General features: G+C 36.4%; 1 protein-coding gene across 1 annotated transcript in view; it reads right to left on the reverse strand.

Annotated features, from left to right (window-relative positions):
* bor (ATPase family AAA domain containing bor) overlaps positions 1-20088 on the reverse strand; it is a 232496-nt gene that overhangs the window by 126611 nt on the left and 85797 nt on the right. The window lies entirely within an intron of this gene.

Raw genomic sequence — 20088 nt, forward strand, 5'->3', positions numbered from 1 at the left:
CAAAAGTTATAACTAATCATTACTTTGCTGAATGCATGCTATAATATGCATTCAGCAAAATTCATTCATGCCAGGGTCCAAATAAGCAACATTTTCTTTTGTGCAGAAAAAGACACTTGATTCCTACAAATACTTATTTAAGAATGATATCAAATCAAACTCTAGAAAAAATATTATAAGTTACACTAAAGGCACATATGAAGGGACCCTTACAAATATAAGTGGCAGCAAATATGTTAATGAATTGAGTTCTATTTTCTTTTTACACTGAAAATAAAATAAAGCTGAAATAAAACAAGATATCACCAAAGTTATTATTAAACCTCTACAAGTGCAAACATACATATGTACATATATATATATATATATATGTATATATTGGAGTTGTGTCTGATGACTTTTAATTATTACAGGGCATAGTTTTTATATGTACTAAACTTATACTTCTTATTATTAAATTTGGTTCTACTGGGAGCATCAGGTTTGTGGTGACCCCAACCAATCCACTAGTTATCAATAAAATAGTCCTGGAATGGATAGCCTAATGTACCATAGATACATATAAATATATATTAATATGCAACACACAGAAATTAATGTAAAATTTAAAGAAATTGGAGTTAATTGGAGAAATTAGAGAAATTTAAAGAAAATTAACATTCACCCTCTTGGCCATATGCCTGCTACTTCCTCTTGGCCATATGCCTGCTACTTCCTACTTCACGCTTCTTGATTATACCGGGGTTCGAGCCCGTCACCACCAAATATGGAGGATGCGGAAAGGTCAAGGGAGATCACCGCATATTCCCAGAGCAATATGGCCTTAGTTGCTAATGCTCCTAAAAACCAAATAACAAACAAACAAACATCCTCAGGGGCTTTGAGCAGACACATAGCCAAACTAAAAGAATGTTTCATTAGCATTAGCAAAGGCACATGATGCCAGAAAGCAACCTTATACAGCATCAGCCAGAAAAAAAAAAAAAAACCCCTTATTTCACCATTCCACTCGCTCCAAATGTTTGTCAAGTTCTGCCTTGAATCTATTTAAGCTATCAACTTCTACGACAACAGATGAAAGTTTGTTCCAGCAATTAACCACCCGCTGGCTAAAGGCAAACTTCCGCACATCTATCCTACAACAGTCTTTCCTCAATTTGAAATTATGCCCTCTCAGGTGATTATTCTGAGCAAGAGGAAGAATCCCATCAGCATTGAGCATGCTAAAACCATTAAATCTTTATACACCTCAATCAGATCACCACGCAGGTGCCTAGTCTCCAGACACTGTAATTTGCAAAACTTAAGCCTTTCTTCGTAAGAGCAACCTTTTGTTCCATTCACTAATCTTGTTGCCCTTCTCTGTACTCATTCCAACAGCTCTACATCCTTCCTAAAATGAGGCCTCCAGACCTGTATACAGTACTCAAGGCCTGACTAATGCCTTATACAAGAGGATAATCATCTCCTTATCCCTGTCTATATATCATTGCTGTATATCATTGACAAGACACCATGAGCTACCCTTGCAGACCGTCTGCACCACTCAGAAAACTTCATATCTGCCTGCACAATTACCTCCAGGTCCTTTTCGTTCTCTACCACAGTCAGTGTGGTACCACAGAGTTGATACGTTACTCTGGGATTACTGCTTCCCATATGTAGTACTTTACGTTTGTCAATGTTAAACTTCATTTGCCACCTCTCAACCCATCTGCTCAACTTTTTTAGATCCTGTTGCAGCAGTGTACTGTCATTAGTGTCATTAACAACCCTGCCAACCTTCGTATAGTGTGCAAACTTGGACATTAAGCTTGATATACCATCATCAATATCATTTATAAATACAGAAAACAACAATGGATCCAACATTGAACCCTGAGGGACTCCACTAATAACATTAGTCCACGAAGAGCAGTATCCATTGACTACCACTCTCTCTCTTTTCCCACTCAACCATCTCTTTATCCATAGCAGCAATTTGCCTCCAATGCCACACTGCTCCAATGTATGCAGCAATCTTCCATGTGCAACAGTATCAAAGGCTTTTCTAAGATCCAAATATATGATATCAAAGTTATTCTTTGATTCCAGTTCCTTTGTGACTACATCATAGTATCCAATCAAATTAGTCAGACAAGACTTCTCCTTAACAAACCCATGCTGTGTCCAAGCTATAACTGAAGTCTTGTCTAGATGATCCTGCAATACTTCTTTAACCTGTGCCTCCATTAATTTTCCTGGAACAGAAGTTAAACTAACAGGTCTGTAATTACCTGTGTCTCCCTTTGATCCTCCTTTGTGGATTGGGGTCACATTTTCACAGGGGCTCACATCTAGTCAGTATGGGCTTGGCAAACCCAGGGTCCTGAGCTGGATTTCATCATTCTTCTCTTTCTTGCTTTCTTGGTGATTCCTTTCTACTTCTCTCTCTCTCTCACTCAGGGTAATGCAGGAATTTTTTTTTTTGGCTGGTGCAGCATAAGCCTCGGGCTTCCTTGCACCACATGGCTAATAATAATAATCTCCAGCTCATGGATACTTCCCCTGAGTCCAGGGAAGCTCTCATAATTATGGCTAAGGGTTTGCTTACTTCCTTTGCCGCCGCCTCCTTTAATATAACTGGATAGATTCCATCCACCCCAGATGTCTTTCTTGTGTTTATCTTCAACAATTTCTCCTCCACTTCATATATACCCGTTTCTGTTTATACATAAATGCAATAACCCAGATAACATGATAGAAGCTTTAAAAAAACTGAAAAATACCCTCAATGATAACAATATACCTGATAATTACATCAAACACCATATAAATGCTCCCATACAAGCAAAACTCAAACAGCAACCAACGAAATTTATTCTAATAGTATCATAGAAAAATCTTTCCCACGAATCAAAACCCTCCTATTAGAGCTAAAAATTAGCCCCCATTTAAACCCCAGGTTAATTGCGCATGGGTGAGGCTCGTCACCTATCCGCAAGGTACCTGGATGTCCAAATTCAAATCCCTACTTGCAAGACTATAAACACCATAAAAAGTAAAGACACTAAGCATTATCACCATGCAAGAATATTACTTTCCACAAAAGTTAAGAACTTGAATTAATTATTACAGCAACATAGCAAACACAGAATATAATGAGAATCCACAGATTCACATGGAGGATGTATTACAGGGTGATTCACTACCAGTGCGACAAACTTGCAGGAGGTGTAGGGGCACAAAGACGAATCACATAGCATTGCAGGGTCCGAAATGCCTTTGTCATGTGGTAGAGGACGTTGAACGGGAGTCGCGTGAACAGCGATCCCGCTGGAAGTCAGCATTTGCGAACCGTTTCTGTTGAAGAAACCAAGTAGCAAAAGTCCTCCGGAGTGGATAATCCGCAGGCTCCAATGATTGGACGCGTTGCAGATGATATGAACTCATTTAGTTTGTTGACAGTATCCTCCATATAATGGATTGGGAAATACCCAATCGTTGGTCTATCGCTCGAGTACTCGTACTCAGATTGCCTTCTCCAAGACGTAGAACATTCTCCTCATTGTCTGGCGTTCTCGTCGTTCCCTCTCAATTCATGATACCTCTCAAGAAACAACCAGTCTCACGTAACCTTCTGTGCACACATGCGAAAATCGTATGATGAGGAGCACGCCTGTGCGGGAAACGTTCCTGGTACATGCGCAGAGCGGCGCGCCCGTTAGTCCGCAGCTCCATACGCGAGGTGCATGTCGGCCAGTTCAATGTTTGAATACTCATCCATCCTACTGCCTCGGGAACCAGTTCGCAAATGCTGACTTCAAGTGGGATCGCTGTTCACGTGACCTCCCGTTCAACGTCCTCTATCGCGTGAAGAAGGCTTTTCGGACCCTGTAATGCTATGTGATTCCGATTCGTTTTTGTGCCCCCTACACCTCCGGCAAGTTTGTTGCACTGGTAGTGAATCACCCTGTGTATATATATATATATATATATATAAAACCATATAAATTAGAATAAGGATTAAAATAAAATAAAGTAATCCAGCAGTACGGCATGACAAGAGCGAAGAGGCGAAATTAAAACTAAATTAAGCAGGGAGAGAAGAGATGGGTAACAAGAGTAAAAATATCGCAGCAGAAACTTTAAATTAATTTAGAAAATCTAAATATATGAATAATAATTCTTTGAAATTTAAAAGCCAATTAAATAGAAATTTAATGGTGCCCCCTCTGACGGCACCAGGTCCAAATTATGTGAAATATCACCAAACAGAGATTTAGACCACTACAATAAAACAAAACAAAAATAGACAAAAATAGACTGACCATTATGCCCCATCTCGACAGAGGACCACAAGGCCAATAATGGTCAGGGAATCGCTGCATTTCGAACGTTAAACAAATCGCCGCAAAGGAGAATCGATCGTAAGATCAGTCCGCCACACCGATCCCCAGATCGAACCGCCCATGCAGGGAATTAAACAGCGGTGGTCCGGATGAAGCGAAAATCAAAAATAGAACAGACATAAGCACTCCAGTGCAAAGCCACACTACTGACAAAGTAAACTTAAGCCGTTTATATAAACGAATAATGAACTATAGATGGCAGTACAGGTGCAGCGTTAGCAATTCGCCCAATACTATCATGTGACATAATTATACATATATTTAAATAATGTTGAAATAGTTGGAAAACGGAATATTTCATAATAAAAAATAAAAAGGAGAGTACAGCATACATCAGAGGCAGCAAAAAGCATATTTCTCTACATGATGTTTGAAATATAACCATATAAATTAGAATAAGGATTAAAATAAAAATAAAATAAAGTATATATATATATATATATACCGGGTTGTTAAAATTAAAGTATCCCTATGTAGAGGGCTCTGGAGCGAGTTCTAAGGCTCGTACTGAAGAGAAATTTGGATAACAGGTACAATAAAGAATGCACTCACTATTTATTGGAAAAAAAAAAAAATTTGTCACTGTATGGTGTGTAACTATATTAGTTACAATTATGCAAATAACTTATGTTATTTGCATAATTGTAAATCCCCGACAGCCATGCCACATCTTCAACATGAAAGGAGTCCACTCGTTTTCGACCTCTACCTAGACACCAAGATGTCCTGTTGCTTCAAATTTCGCAATGATTTTGCACAGCTACTCAGCACCACTACTCAGCTCTACTGAACTGTATAAAAGCAAAGCAGTCTCTTCAAAAACCATACAGATGTTTGCCTGCACTACAGCAGCAATGCCAACAACGTTGCAGGAAAAGGCACTATTAGTGAAGCTGTATTATCAGAACAGCAACAATGCAGCTGCAGGTATCAGAGAATTCCGGCATCAGTAGTGCACATGGCGTGGACCTATGACTGTGTGTGCTGTGCAAAATTATTGCGAAATTTGAAGCAACAGGACATCTTGGTGTCTAGGTAGAGGTCGAAAACGAGTGGACTCCTTTCATGTTGAAGATGTGGCATGGCTGTCAGGGATTTATCAAGTCAATCTCCATGTGGTAGCGCACGTGTGCCAGCTGTTTCTCATGAAGTGGACATGCCATATTCCACTGTAAGGCTAGTAATGTGTCAGGTGTTGCGTTCTATCCTCACAAGATGCACATGCTACAGCAGCTAAAGCAGGTATGATGCAGATGCAGATATTCGTTTCACATACGCACTTCAGTTTTTGGCACGAATGACAGTGGATATCACTTGGCCATCGAACATCCTTTGGAGTGATGAAGCCCACTTCTGCTTAAATGGACAAGTGAATACGCACAACTGTTGCATTTGGGCAACAGAAAACCCTCGGATTAATCAAGAGGTCCCGTTGCATTCTCCAAAAGTGACAGTGTGGTGTGGATTTACGGCCACATTCATGATTGGGCCATATTTTTTGAACAAGTAACACCGAGTGGACCCGGCACCTGTTCCGTCACTGGATGGTGATATTATGAAATGTTAGCAAATTTCTCAACACCAGAGCTGCAAAAACATGGGTGCCTTCAGGATACCATATTCATGCAAGATGATGTGCCACCCCACATCTATCCACCGTTGTGTCCAAAGATTGCTAAGGCAACACTTTACAGATGAATGGGTTATCAGCCGTTGTTTCCAGATATCTTGACCACCCCGATCACCAGACCTCACCCCATGCGACTTCTGGTTGTGGGGTTTTTTTGAAGAACCAGGTGTATTGGGAAGTAATGTCCCAGGTATAATGTCCAAACTCTGGCAGACCTGAAGGACAGCATTAGACATCATGTGCTGGCTATTCCAGTTGACATGTTACGTTCTGCTGTAGAAAATGCTGTTCTTCGAATGGAAACTGTTGTTGATCAAAATGAAGGCCACAATGAACAATTGTAGCGCTGTTCAAGTGATTTGTATTGCCACAGCGCCACATAGTGACAAATTTTGTAACTAATTTTTTTTTCCAATAAATGGCGAGTGCATTCTTTATTGTACCTGTTAACTAAATTTCTCTTCAGTATGAGCCTTAGAACTTGCTCCAGAGCCCTCTACATAGGGATACTTTAATTTTAACAACCCTGTATATAAAACTGCTCTGAACTGTCATCTGCTCCAGTTTCTGTTTCATTGTGATAATGAAGTTCTTCACAGAAATCACATTCATCGTGTTTGGATTGTTCAAACTATTTCTCTTCGTCATCATCTCTGATGAAATGCTAGCCAATCTTTTCAGATAACTAAAAACAGTTAACTTGCAAATGTAAGTGATGTTGTGAACTAGATATGTTAGAAACATTAGAAATTGCATTAGATTAAAGGCCTTGAACATCAAGAAACATCAATGAAAATTTTTTTTCCAGTAAAGTTCAAAAAACATTTTCATTAATGGAAAAGTTCTAATATTGTGTAAAAACTTGGAACACGAGAAATTAATTTTTACATTTACTTAATAAACTATAAAGTAGCAATATTTTTCAATTGTACACAATATAATTTGTTACCATATGCAACCGGTGGTTGTGGGAAATGAGATATATACAGTAAACCCTCAATTTAACAGACTAATAGGGGAGAAGGCGTGTCCGTTAATGCCGTTAAATCAGATGTAACCTGTTGGGGGTAATTTTTTATTTTTCTTAATGTAAAAAAAAAAAGGCTTTAATACAATATACAGTACTGTACAATATAAAATTATGTTGCAATTTGGCCTGTGATTTATGGATATTAGAAACTTTGGTTTTTTTACACCGTAAATTTCACAAACGTGCTACTGACACACCTTGTTCTAATTTCTCAATTAGCTCTAATTTCTGTGCCATGACACATTTAAGTTCACATGCTTTCTTTTAACTCCTCTATCACTTGATGCCATTGTAAATTGTAAGGATTGCAAAATTATTTAATAAATAAAGTCGCAATTCAGAAATCACAGAAACACTGTATACAACCTGACCACATGATAGCTTGAGGCAGACTGAGACCGAAACAAAGCGAGTCAGTAGACCTGCAGTTTAGTGTCCCAAGTCACCGCCTGTTCTTATCTGTTATCTGGAATCTGGAAAAACAGCTATTTGAACACATTTTCAGAAAGAATAAAAAACAATTTCCTGAATTTGATTATAAAAATAAAAGTAGGTAATTATCAAAACAATAATGGAAATAGGTAAATTAATAATAACACTGAAGTTTTGTATAACCTAAAAACAATAATATGGTCAAGATTAATATGTACATTACTGTATTATTATTTGCCCGGTCCATTAAATCTGACATCTGTTATATCGGGATCCATTAAATTGAGGGTTTACTGTATATGGTAATTTTTCAACAGGAAATATCCAAGAATTAATATAAGATATGTATCCATAGGTAGGAAAAATTAGTTTGTTACTATATATAAATGAAAAGTAATTTTGGTGTGAACACAAGACATTCTTTCCTTGTCATCACCATAATACCAATTTAGATCACTAAAAACTGTGCTCATTTGTTTAAAGTTTGAAAGAGTTACATGAAACTATTCTGCAACAGAAGACATTTCTTCGTACCACTGACAATACAAATTGCATATCTCTGGCATTACATATTGTGCATGCATTTTTATGTTATTTTATATGGTTATGTATTTTTCCTGTTTTTTGATAACACATGGTCTGCATTTTAAGAAAAGTTTTCTGATGTTTTACTGTTGTAAGTAATCTGAAATACAGTTTCAATGGAATTTCAAGCTTCTGGTTTATTTTGCATTTTTAAAGATTTTACGAATAGGTTATTTTGATATAAAAATAGAAATATCAAAGGTTATATCCTCCTGTCAAGTATACATGGCCACAAAATGGGTTTCTTACACTATACTGAGTTAAATGTTTTGACTTCCTCAGGCAGCTAGTTTTGGTAACTATTCCTCTTTTTAGCATCCAACAGTATTTGGCCATCATATTGAAATTCCTTCCCCCTTGTTCCCTCCACTTAAACTACCTAAATTTTGGAAAAAAACTGAGATCAGAGCAAAATAAGTTAACATTCATACTGCAGCCTAGTTTTCTGAAGTTCTCCAGCATGTCACTCACAATCATTCTCATAATCTGGATGTTTATTGTTGGCCAAAAAATTGTGTAGTACATTTTTAAAGCCAGTCTCTTTCGGTTTAGTTCATGGCTTCCTCTTCTAAGATTTTTATGCATCTTTATAAATTTCTGATATTTAATTATTTTTGTAATTTATATATATATATCATTGTCTTTTTTTTTTACAGTTTTTTTTTTATACATTTTATTATGGAATGTTAAGTTTTTAAGAATTTTATTATATTTTACATTTTCAATCTAATAAGATTTTTATATACTCGGTGAATGTAAATTATCAAGTTTTATTCTATAAATATATATGTTCACCTTTTTTAAAGGCCTGAGTTTTTTGTGAAAAAAAAAAAAAGAAAAAAAAAAACTTCAAATACAGAGTTTAGCAGTAGCTTGTAGATTTGATATCCACAAAAATTCCTGATTTTATTTTTTTCATATGTCAAAGATGGGAATTTAGTGCAAATATACTTCAAACAATTTCCTTCTTTATTTAGGGCTTGGATGAACTATTTCATTAAACTGAACTGTTATATGCAGAGGAGATAACAGTACTTTATTTCTGACTACTAGCGGTTCATCTTCAATGTTCTTTGAACCTGGTGTCAGAGACTGGCTTGGTGGACAGAGTTTTCATTCCCAATGTTCAAACCTTGCTCAGCTATTTCACCAGCACAGAAATCAAGGAATCAAGGAATTTTTGTGCAATCAAGTTTGTCTAGAGTAGCAGGCTAATAACTTTAAAATCTCCATACACTAGCCAAAATCCATGTGCTGATTTTCCAAAAAAAGCTTAATATTTTCTACTTTTCTTTTAAGTGTACTGAATGGGCTATAGGAATGAATGCACACATGTTTCCATTATGTAGGAGAACTTTGAGGCTTTTCTTTAATATGTCAATAAACAGCCTCCAGTCTGTTGGTTGGTAGAAAATTCTAAGAAATTCATTGATAACTGCAAGAATGTTGTTACAATATATCACTGAGCTTCTTCGGAAAAATGGGGAATCGATTCTTTTTCACAATGGCTATACTCTGAAAAGACTCTTCCTGGGGCTGGTAGATTCTTGGATTTCACTCATGAATTGACAAGCTCAGCAGACCTTTTGGCTAGATTTAAATAAGATTGTAGAAGGTCACAGCTGTGGCCCAGAGTAGTGAATTTCTTCATCACAATAGCTAGCATCATCCTCTAGATCACAAATTTCAGATTCGGGATCTGATAGCGGTAGTTCAGGTTAATGAGTTACTGGCATTACAGGCGAAGTAATGTTTGTTGGAGTATATAATATTCTGCTTGTTCTTCGCATCATAACGTGCTACATTTATGGAACAAAAGTAGCAGTTATTAATATGATTTGGTTCCTTCCACATCATGAGAATGAACAATGTCTTGGCTTTCTTTTTACCATATTTCCACAATTATAAGCTCTCCACACATGTATGGGACATTTTATTGGGGGGGGAACTTTTATCTTTGTCACCTAATTTAATTCCAAAATATGTGGCATACGCATTTTTCACAAATGATGTTATATCCTGCCATTATTTTACTACAACATGGTTACTGCAAATGTAACAAAATATATTTGGATTGTCCACACAACCACAATTACCATTGTCAAAGACACAGAATGTGAAAATCACATTAGAAGCAGATTCTAGTTAGCATGACTGCAACAGAAAACAACTGAAAGAGGAGAAACACTTTGCAAGTTTATACAGCTACCTGAGTTGCAGGTCTTGACAGGGCACATCTATACCTGTAAGTCACAAAGGAAGTGGCATGCATATCACATATACATAAAATGTGTATCTACGGAAACAATTCTTACTACTTGTAAAAAAGCTGGACATGGTAAGTAAAAACAGTTTGGAATCAAACTATACCCAAAAACACCATGAATTTTGGAAATATCAAAATCTATGCAAACCAGTGTAATTGATGGGGATTTCTGGAATTTTCAACAGGAAATCAATAACACTTTTTGTTAAAAGTATACTGAGTGTCAGCTGCATGCACAGAGTTTTTGAAAAGCACAAAAAAGATAAATTGCAGAAATCCATGTGAACCTGAACATCAACTAAATGGTTAAATGTCACTGGCTAAAAGAAGCTGGCACACCATACCATAAGCAACTTGCAAGTGGAAGCAGGAAAATGGAATTCAAAGCCCACATAGTCCAAGTGGAACACATGCTGTGGATTTATGGAGAAAACTGTAATTATGAAATATACAACAACTGTTTTTGAGTCTCAATCATAGATGATTTAAAGCAATGACTTAACAGATCTGAACATTATTAGGTCACAGAGCAATCAAAAGTCCAACTGGCTCAATGTCAGAACACAATAACCAAATACTAAAATATACTACCAACTAGAAAAATTCACATGCTACTTGTCATTATGAACAGAACAACAATTCATTTACAGAAAATTTATTTACATGAAATTTATTAACTTAAATTGGCATATTAACTTATTTTCTAGAGTAGCTTTATATTCCTAGTTACAATACTTAGTTTAAATTTTAACTTAGATAGAGATTTTGTAGGTTATTACTTAGTATTGGTAAGGGTATCCAATCCACGTGTTTTACAAATTTTGCAGATCCAGCGAACAAGAAGTTTTTTAGCTATATTTAGCCGCTTTGTTGACTAACTGTTATATTAAATTATTTTCTATAAGTAGCTTATAGACCTAGTCAAGATCCTTGGTTTATTCTGAATTGAGACAGCGAGATTTTGGAAGTTAATTAATATTTAAGTGTCCATAGATTTACCATTTGTAACTTGCCACCGTTGTTATATAATACAACGTTATAGATTAGTATAGTATATAATATTATCAATTAATCAGTAAAATTTATTAATCTTGTTAAACTTCATTGTCGATTAAATTTTACTTTTTAACTAAATACATATAACGACTTAGATTTTATAAACATAACATAATTAATTAACACATAACTTGATACCGAAGTTATATAACGGAACTCGAAGATAATACTCGATACTGAAAAAAATATATATAGATATATAGTGTTACAACTGTGTTGGGATACAAGTTTAGGGTTATAATTTTGTACTGAAATTGAATCGAAATCATGACTCAGACCAGAGCAGCAAAGCAAAAGGCTCAAGCTAAATGGAGTGCTGTGGCTCAGGGGAGAAACTGAGGGGGAGGGGGGCAGTTGCCCTCTGAATCAGAGATTTTTAAAATGCACTGCTTGCTTGATGTTTGTAGAGCAATCAGGTACGGGACATGACACGCAATGTAAGGAGTGTGAGGAAATCAGGCAACTACTCAGCATTGTTATAGGCCTATATGAGAGCTTGAAGGACAGGGTGGATGCCCTCGAAGGATCTAAATTGAGGGGTCCATCGAGCTCTCAGCTGCCCACATCAATGCCAGAGCTTGCACTTGATCATCACGCAACACAGCAGCAACCCACAAGGCAGAATGCGCTGGTCCCACAGGAACTAATAGTTGTTGGTGACTCTACTGTCAGGAAAACAGGGAACATGATATGTAAAAAGGATAGGTGGAACACGACCAAGGGCAAAGGTTGATGACATTGTAGAGCAGATATCATCTTTTAAGGGCACAAAAGGTGATATTGTTGTACATGTTGACACTAATAATATTAAGAGTAGGAGACCGGCGGAATTACTTAACAGGTACAGGTCACTGTTGAAAAAAAAAAGTCGTGAATTAAGGTTGAATTTGAAAGTGTCTGCAATTCTGCCCAGACAAGATAGGAGGGAGTATATGATGAGAGCCTTGTCGATCAATTCGGCCCTGGAAAGATTGTGCAAGGATCAAGGGGTAGAATTTTTTTCAGCCTGGTCTGTACTTGTTAACAAGTACAGCCTGGTCTGTACTTGTTAACAGGAGAGACTGCTTCTACAGGGATGGATACACTTAAATAGAAAGGGTGCAAGAATATTTGCTGATACTATCGAGGCAGTGTTAGGTGGTTCGGAAGGGGTAACACAAGGACTAATAGATTAACAGTAGCCACTGGCAGAGATGAAAGTTGTTGTTTTGTTTTTATGAGCATTAGCAACTAAGGCCATATTGCTCCGGGGATATGTGGTGGTCATTCCCTGACCTTTCCACATCCTCTGTATTTGGTGGTCACGGGCTCGAACCCCGGTCTAATCAAGAAGCTTGTGCTATGCACTGCCACTCCTGCCCACCTGGCTATGGAGGGGGCAGATGTGAAAGTGATTCTTGCACTGCTTCTATTGGAATGAGCAGCAGCCTGGAAAAAAAAGATGCAGGGTATTTCAGAGACTGCTGGAAGTCATTGCAGTACAAGAAAACACATGGGTTGTATTAGGGTAGCTAAGAATAGGAAGAGGTGCATGTATACACCAATGCTGGGAGTTTGGTAAATAAATTTGATGAATTTGAGGTATTGCTCAAAACATCAAAGGCAGATATTGTTGGGATATCAGAGATGTGGTGTCACAAAGATATAAGGAATATAGAACTGGAATTTGGGGAGTACAATGTGTAAGAAAGGATAGATAGGACAGGAAGGGAGGAGGGCTTATGCTGTTAGTTAAGAAATGCATAAAATCCAAGGAAGTTTGATTGATTGATTTGGATTTTATTGGCGCATTAGCATCTAAGGCTATAATGCGCCAAGACCATCCAAGGAAGTGAAGCCAACTGACATAGCTGGACAGTGCAGTGTCGAGTCAGTTTGGTGTGACATAAGCATTGGGAGATCAAAATTGAGAGTAGGAGTGTGTTATAGGCCTAATGATGAGTATAATAGATTCTGATGAGTATAATAAGAAACTGTACAGGGAAATAGAGTGGGTCAGTAAATCAGAGAGTCTTATAAGGGGATTTTAATTTCCCAGATATTGACTGGAATTTGTGGGTTGGTCAATCACACACTACCAAGGCTTTTGTGGATTTATTGTATGATTGTTTTCTACATCAGCATTCTCGGGATGCAACTAGAAGGAGTAATACTCTTGATCTGATTATCAGTAGTGATTCTTCATGCATTAAGAATCTGCAGATAAAGGAAACACTAGGTGGCAGTGATCACAGTGTGCTGAAGTGGAATTTACTCAAAGAGGTAACTAGCATCAGGGGTAAAGGGAAGGGTTTTTGCTTTCGTAAAGGCGACTGAGGTGGTCTGAGACAGTATTTAAATTCTATACATTGGGACAAACTGATGATGTTACCAACAGCATATTCAAAATGGGAAGCATTAGTTGGTATGCAAAGCTACTAGGCTTTACATACCAAATAAGAAATATTGTTCAAGGTTTAGGCCTAAATGGATGTCAGATGAACTAATGAGACATATGGCAGAGAAGAAAAATGCATAGGATACATATAAATTAATGGATGACATGGAAGCCTATGATAGATATAAGCTGGACTGTAACTGAGTCACATTAGGACATTAGGCAGGCAAAGGCAGATTATGAGAAATCTTTGGCAAAGGATGCAAAGAAAAACAACAAAGAGTTCTTTACCTAAGTAAACTCTAGAAGGAAAGAGATGAATCAGATTGGTCCACTGGATATTGATGGTTCAACTGTTGATGATCCTGCTCAGGTGGCTAACAAACTAAATGAGTATTTCGCATCTACATTCGCACATGAGGAGTTATTCAGGGAGGGGAATGCCAGAGGTGAGTTAAACTCTGGCAGTGAGATAGATGATTTTGATAATAATTCAGAGGAAAGTGGAGGGGAAATTGTTGAAGATAAACAAAAAAGGCACCCGGCGTGGATGGGATCTATCCAGTTATATTAAAGGAGGCAGCAAAGAAAGTAAGCAAACCCTCTGCCATAATTATGAGAGCTTCTTTGGCCTCTGGGCAGGTACCCATGGACTGGAGATGTGCAAATATGACCCCGAATTCACAAAGGAGGATCAAAGGGTGACACGAGTAATTATAGACCTGTTAGTTTGACTTCTGTTCCAGGAAAATTAATGGAGGCACAGGTTAAAGAAGCACTGCAGGATCATCTAGACAAGACTTCAGTTAAAACTCGGACAGAGCATGGTTTGTTAAGGGAAAGTCTTGCCTGACCAATTCGATTGGATACTATGATGTGGTCCAAAGGAACTGGATGCAGAGAATAACTTTGGTATCATATATTTGGGTCTTAGAAAGGTTTTTGATATTGTTGCACGTGGAAGACTGCTGAACAAATTGGAGCAGTGTGGCATTGGAGGCAAACTGCTGCTATGGATAAAGGGATGGTTGAGTGAGAAAAGACAGAGAGTGGTAATCAATGGACACTGCTCATCGTGGACTAATGTTATTAGCGGAGTCCCTCAGGGTTCAGTGTTGGGTCCATTGTTGTTTTCAGTATTTATAAATGATATTGATGATGGTATATCAGGCTTAATGTCCAAGTTTGTAGATGATACGAAGGTTGGCAGGGTTGTTAAGGACACTAATGACAGTATGCTGCTGTAACAAGATCTAGAAAAGTTGAGCAGATGGGCTGAGAGGTTGCAAATGAAGTTTAACATTGATAAATATAAAGTACTACATGTGGTAAGCAGTAACGTATCAACTCTGTGGTACTACACTGACAGTGGTAGAGAATGAAAAGGACCTGGGGGTAAATGTGCAGGCAGATATGAAGTTTTCTGAGTGGTGCAGACGGTCTGCAAGAGTAGCTCATGGTGTCTTGTCAATGATATACAGCAATTTTTCTAGCAGGGATAAGAAGGTGATTATCCCCTTGTATAAGGCAATGGTCAGGCCACACATTGATTACTGTATACAGGTCTGGAGGCCTCCTTTTAAGAAGGATGTAGAGCTGTTGGAACGAGTACAGAGAGGGGCAACAAGATTATTGATTGGAACAAAGGATTGCTCTTACGAAGAAAGGCTTAAGTTTTGCAAATTACAGTGTCTGGAGACTAGGCACCTGCGAGGTGATCTGACTTAGGTGTATAAAGCTTTGAATGGTTTGAGCATGCTCAATGCTGATGGGATACTTCCTCTTGCTCAGAATAATCACGTGAGAGGGCATAAATTCAAAACGAGGAAAGGCAGATGTAGGAAAGATGTGTGGAATTTTGCCTTTGTTGTTGTTGTTATTGGTTTTTAGGAGCATTAGCAACTAAGGCCATATTGCTATGGGGATATGCGGTGGTCATTCCCTGACCTTTCCACATCCTCCGTATTTGGTGTTCATGGGCTTGAACCCCGGTCTAATCAAGAACCGTGTGCTACGCTCTGCTGCTCCTGCCCACCTGGCTATGGAGGCGCCCAGAAGTTTGCCTTTAGCCAATGGGTAGTTGGTTGGTGGAACAGACTTCCATCCTTTGTTGTGGAAGTTGATAGCCTAAATAAATTTAAGGCTCAGCTGGACAGGTATTTGGAACGAATGGAGGGGTGAAATTGGAGCGGGATTTTTTTTTTTTTTTTTTTTGGCTGATGCTGTATAAGCTTGCTTTCTTGCATCATATGCCTCTACTAATGTTAATGCAAATGAAAGTGCCATTAACCCATATTTGGCATAATGACGTCCAATGTGTTCAATGTACATCAAGAAAACTGTCTTGGCTTTGATGCAATTTTGCATTCCAATTTAACCCAAATTTGTTCAACTGGGCTTAGCTCAGGACTCTGTGCTCATCACTGCAATTTTCTAATGTTCTCTTCAAGTTATGCATTAACAATTCTTGTTTTTAAAAAATATGGACAATTGTGTTATTGAAAGGATGTAAATTGTTGACTTGAGGGTATTTAATTTCTGAGCAAAAAAGCGTGCACAAACATTTCACCTACATGATACCCAACTATCATTTCCTCTGAAACTGTTAACTCTTCCTGTATGCTCATTGTTTGGCATAAACATTTAACATGAATTCCAGGCTAACTGTTCATCACCTTTGCAGGCCAAAAAATAGGCATATTCCATAATCATAATTTTCTGCAATTGGTGGGATGTCCCACAGCTGTTGGTAGGATAATGTACATATATGTACTATTATATTAACCTTTTAAACAATTAAAAGTAAAATCCATTTCATAATTACTACTGTTTACTTTATGTTAACCAATTATTGATTACTACTACATATAATGTTTAATATTCAAAACTTGAACTCAACTACACACATTATGATTTCATTTGGGAAATAAAAAACATATCTCACTATACTATTACATCAGCCACATGGATACTTCCAATTCATTTTATAAAAAATTAGAAACACTTATTTGAGACTACAGTAGAATGTCAGTTATCTGGAAGTCAGTTATCCGGAATAATTTGAAAGGCTGATTTTTCTTCTTTTTTTTTATTTATAGTAGTATTTGAGACAAATGTTTATTATGTTACAAGAGTATTTCTGTTTTTTTTAAGTCGTGTATCTGGTAAAATGTTGGATTAGGACTAATGTGTTTTCACGGAAACCATGTGTAACAGAGTTTAGTCATACACTTCCGTGAACACAATTTTCCATTACATACAGTAGACCCTCGCTTTACAATATTAATCTGTTCCAAAGGCACCATCATATAATGAAAATATTGTAATGATAACCCAATAACACACTATTTTTTGGTAATTCATTCCAAGACCTCGGAAACTGAAATTTTTGCTATATAATTAAGCTATTTATCTCTCTAGAAGGTCATTTTTATAATGGAAATTGTATTAGTTTTATATAAATTTATGTCAAATAAGCACAACACAAAACTTATTTTTAACTAAAAGGATGCAAAAAAAAAAAAAACACGCAGCCAACACATTTACAAATGATGCTACTGGCTGAGAGGAAGGACTACGTGGTCCGGTCGGAGACAATCGTAAGTCCATCGTAAAGTGAAATAAGTACACACCAGTTAACATGATCACTAGAATCAGCCTCTTTATAAAATCAAATTTCAAAAAAAAAGCAATACAAACCATTAAAAATGCACTACCTTTCATCATTATCATGTGTTCAGTTATAAGAATCAATTTTAAACGCCTTTCTGATATTTTTCTAAAGCACATTTCTGGAGGTCCCTACAATAAAACAATAAAAATAATTTGCAGTTTCCGGTTTATTGGGCTTTTCTATTAGTGCAATCTATTATAAACGTGTAAAACTTGATCTTCTTGCATTTTTGATAATACCACTGGAATTGTGTAGGATTTTATGTTATTATAATGAAATGTGTTTCCCTTTCATTGAAATCTTCAATCATATAAAAAATATAAATTTTCAGAATCTTCTCTTCATTCTTATTTTTTCAGCTTCGTAAACTTGTTACTCCGATGTCACTTGCACGTATCATATTAGTTGTAATTTGTGCATGCCATGTTCTTTGTTATTGATTACTTATCTTTTTTACTGTTTTAAATTTTACAACCCAAAAAAAAAAAAAAAAGGTTAGTGAACAGAAATATCAATTAGTTAGATACTGTATGCGTAGAGTATTAATTAAGCTAAGTATGTAAGCGTAAATTTATTTTTATTTTGCTAACCTGTGGAAAATATTCTTCCAATTTTCACATATCATTCAATTTTGTTAATTGGTAAGGTAATAAAGAGCAAATTTGTGCTTTATATCATTACTTTTATAGCCTGTGGTTAATATTCCTCAGATTGCCCATATTTTCACTTATTAGAATCGCCATTTAATAGAATTAAAATTCAATTCGCAAACATGATCACACTGACTGACACTTACTATATATTGGATGGTGAACGGTATTTTATTATGGAGAGTCCATCGTAAAGTGATTTGATCATAGAGTGAACCAATCATAAAGCAGGGGTCCACTGTATTTTGTTCTCTTCATTTCATATTATGTTTTGTTTAGCTCTGGATTCAATAAGAATAATATCGGCCCGAAACTGTATGATTTATTATTTTTCTTAGTTTTTTAAGGAAATGTCAATGGAAAGAAAACATGTAGTTTTAACATTGCAACAAAAAACAAAAATTATTAATAGAATTACAAAATGTGAAAATTTAGGAAATCTTGTCAAAGATCAATGTATTGGTAAGTCAAAATAATTGAGAGCACTTAAAAATCTTTCTAATTTCCTTGTTTTGTATAACGTGCAGACTTCAACAATTTACAACATTGAGAAAAATTCAAATGCTATATCAGAATTTGCTTTGACTATGGATAGTGAAGGAGGATCTAGCAGAAACATGATGCTGGAACCTGAAAATGTCACTTTAGAGAGTGCACTTTATTTGTGGTTTTTTCAGAAGCGCAGTTTAGGTGAGCCAGTGTCTGGATCAATGTTGTGTGAAAAAAACATTAGAATTTAATAAAAAAATTAATAGGTAATGAAGATTTTAAGGCAAGCGCAGGTTGACTGAAAACTTTAAATTGAGACATTGTATACATGAACTAGATATTCAAGCGAGAAACTTTCTGCAGACAAATCGGCAGCAGTGGCATCCTATAAAAGTAAGTTTGCTTCAGTTATAGAAAATTAGAAAAAAGAAAATGTTTATAATGTTGTTGAGACAGGCTTATCACCTGAGAAAGCATTACCGAGAAAAAACCTAGCCACTAAAAGAGAAATGTCTGCACCAGGTTTTAAGATGAGAAAAGAGCAAGTTACAATTGCTATGTGTGCAACTGCTACTGGGACGCACAGATTGCCCATGCATGTTATTGGTAAGTCAAAAAAATTGAGAGCACTTAAAAATCTTTCTAATTTCCTTGTTTTGTATAAAAATCAGAAAAATGCCTGGATAGATGTTTCTGTTTCTCAAGACTGGTTTATAATTTTTTTTTATTTTCCTGGGGTTAAAAAAAGACAGAAAACCACAAAAAAAAAAAAAAAAAAAACTGGCAAAGTTTTGCTTCTATTAGATAATGCACCTTCCCATCCATGTGCGAATGACATTAACAGCACTGATCCAAATTTTCAAGTTTTATTTTTCAAATCAAACATGACTTCTCTCAATCAGCCTTAAGACCAAAGCATTATTGACTTTTAAAAGGTTTTACAGAAAAAAGGTTATTATGACGTTTGCTTCTTTGCAATGAAAATTCGCAAGGTATCATTTTATTTTATAAAAATTTTAACATTTTTGGAATCGGTTTTTATGATTGCTCAAGTATATAACGATGTTTCTGAACTAACACTTGCCCACAAACAGCAAAAACTCTAGCCAGAGGCTGATTCAGGAACGACGTGTAAAGAAAATATTTGACCGAACTCACTCCCGAAGGAAAAATTTGTTAAAATTCTTTCCGTCATTCCTGAATGCGAGGATTGTGATGAAAAAGACATCGATGTATGGCTTTTATTGGATGGCCCTGATCAAGAGTTTCAAACGTTATCAGCTGGCAACATTATCTCTGCTCATTTGAAAGAAGAAACTTCGGGGATTATAATAAAGAAGAGGAAGTTCCCATTGAAGAAAATCCAAGGCCAACAAGTAGCAAAGCTATTACAGCATTAGAAACACAATGAAATAGGCAGAAACCAGGAAGAATGCAACAAAATTGTTAAGGAACTTGAGAGATTTAGCAGCAAAAAAACAGGTCACAACAAACAAAACAAAAAAACGA

This window comes from Mastigoproctus giganteus, chromosome 10 (assembly GCF_048544385.1).
Source record: "Mastigoproctus giganteus isolate SK-2022 chromosome 10, ASM4854438v1, whole genome shotgun sequence".
Classification (NCBI taxonomy): domain Eukaryota; kingdom Metazoa; phylum Arthropoda; class Arachnida; order Uropygi; family Thelyphonidae; genus Mastigoproctus; species Mastigoproctus giganteus.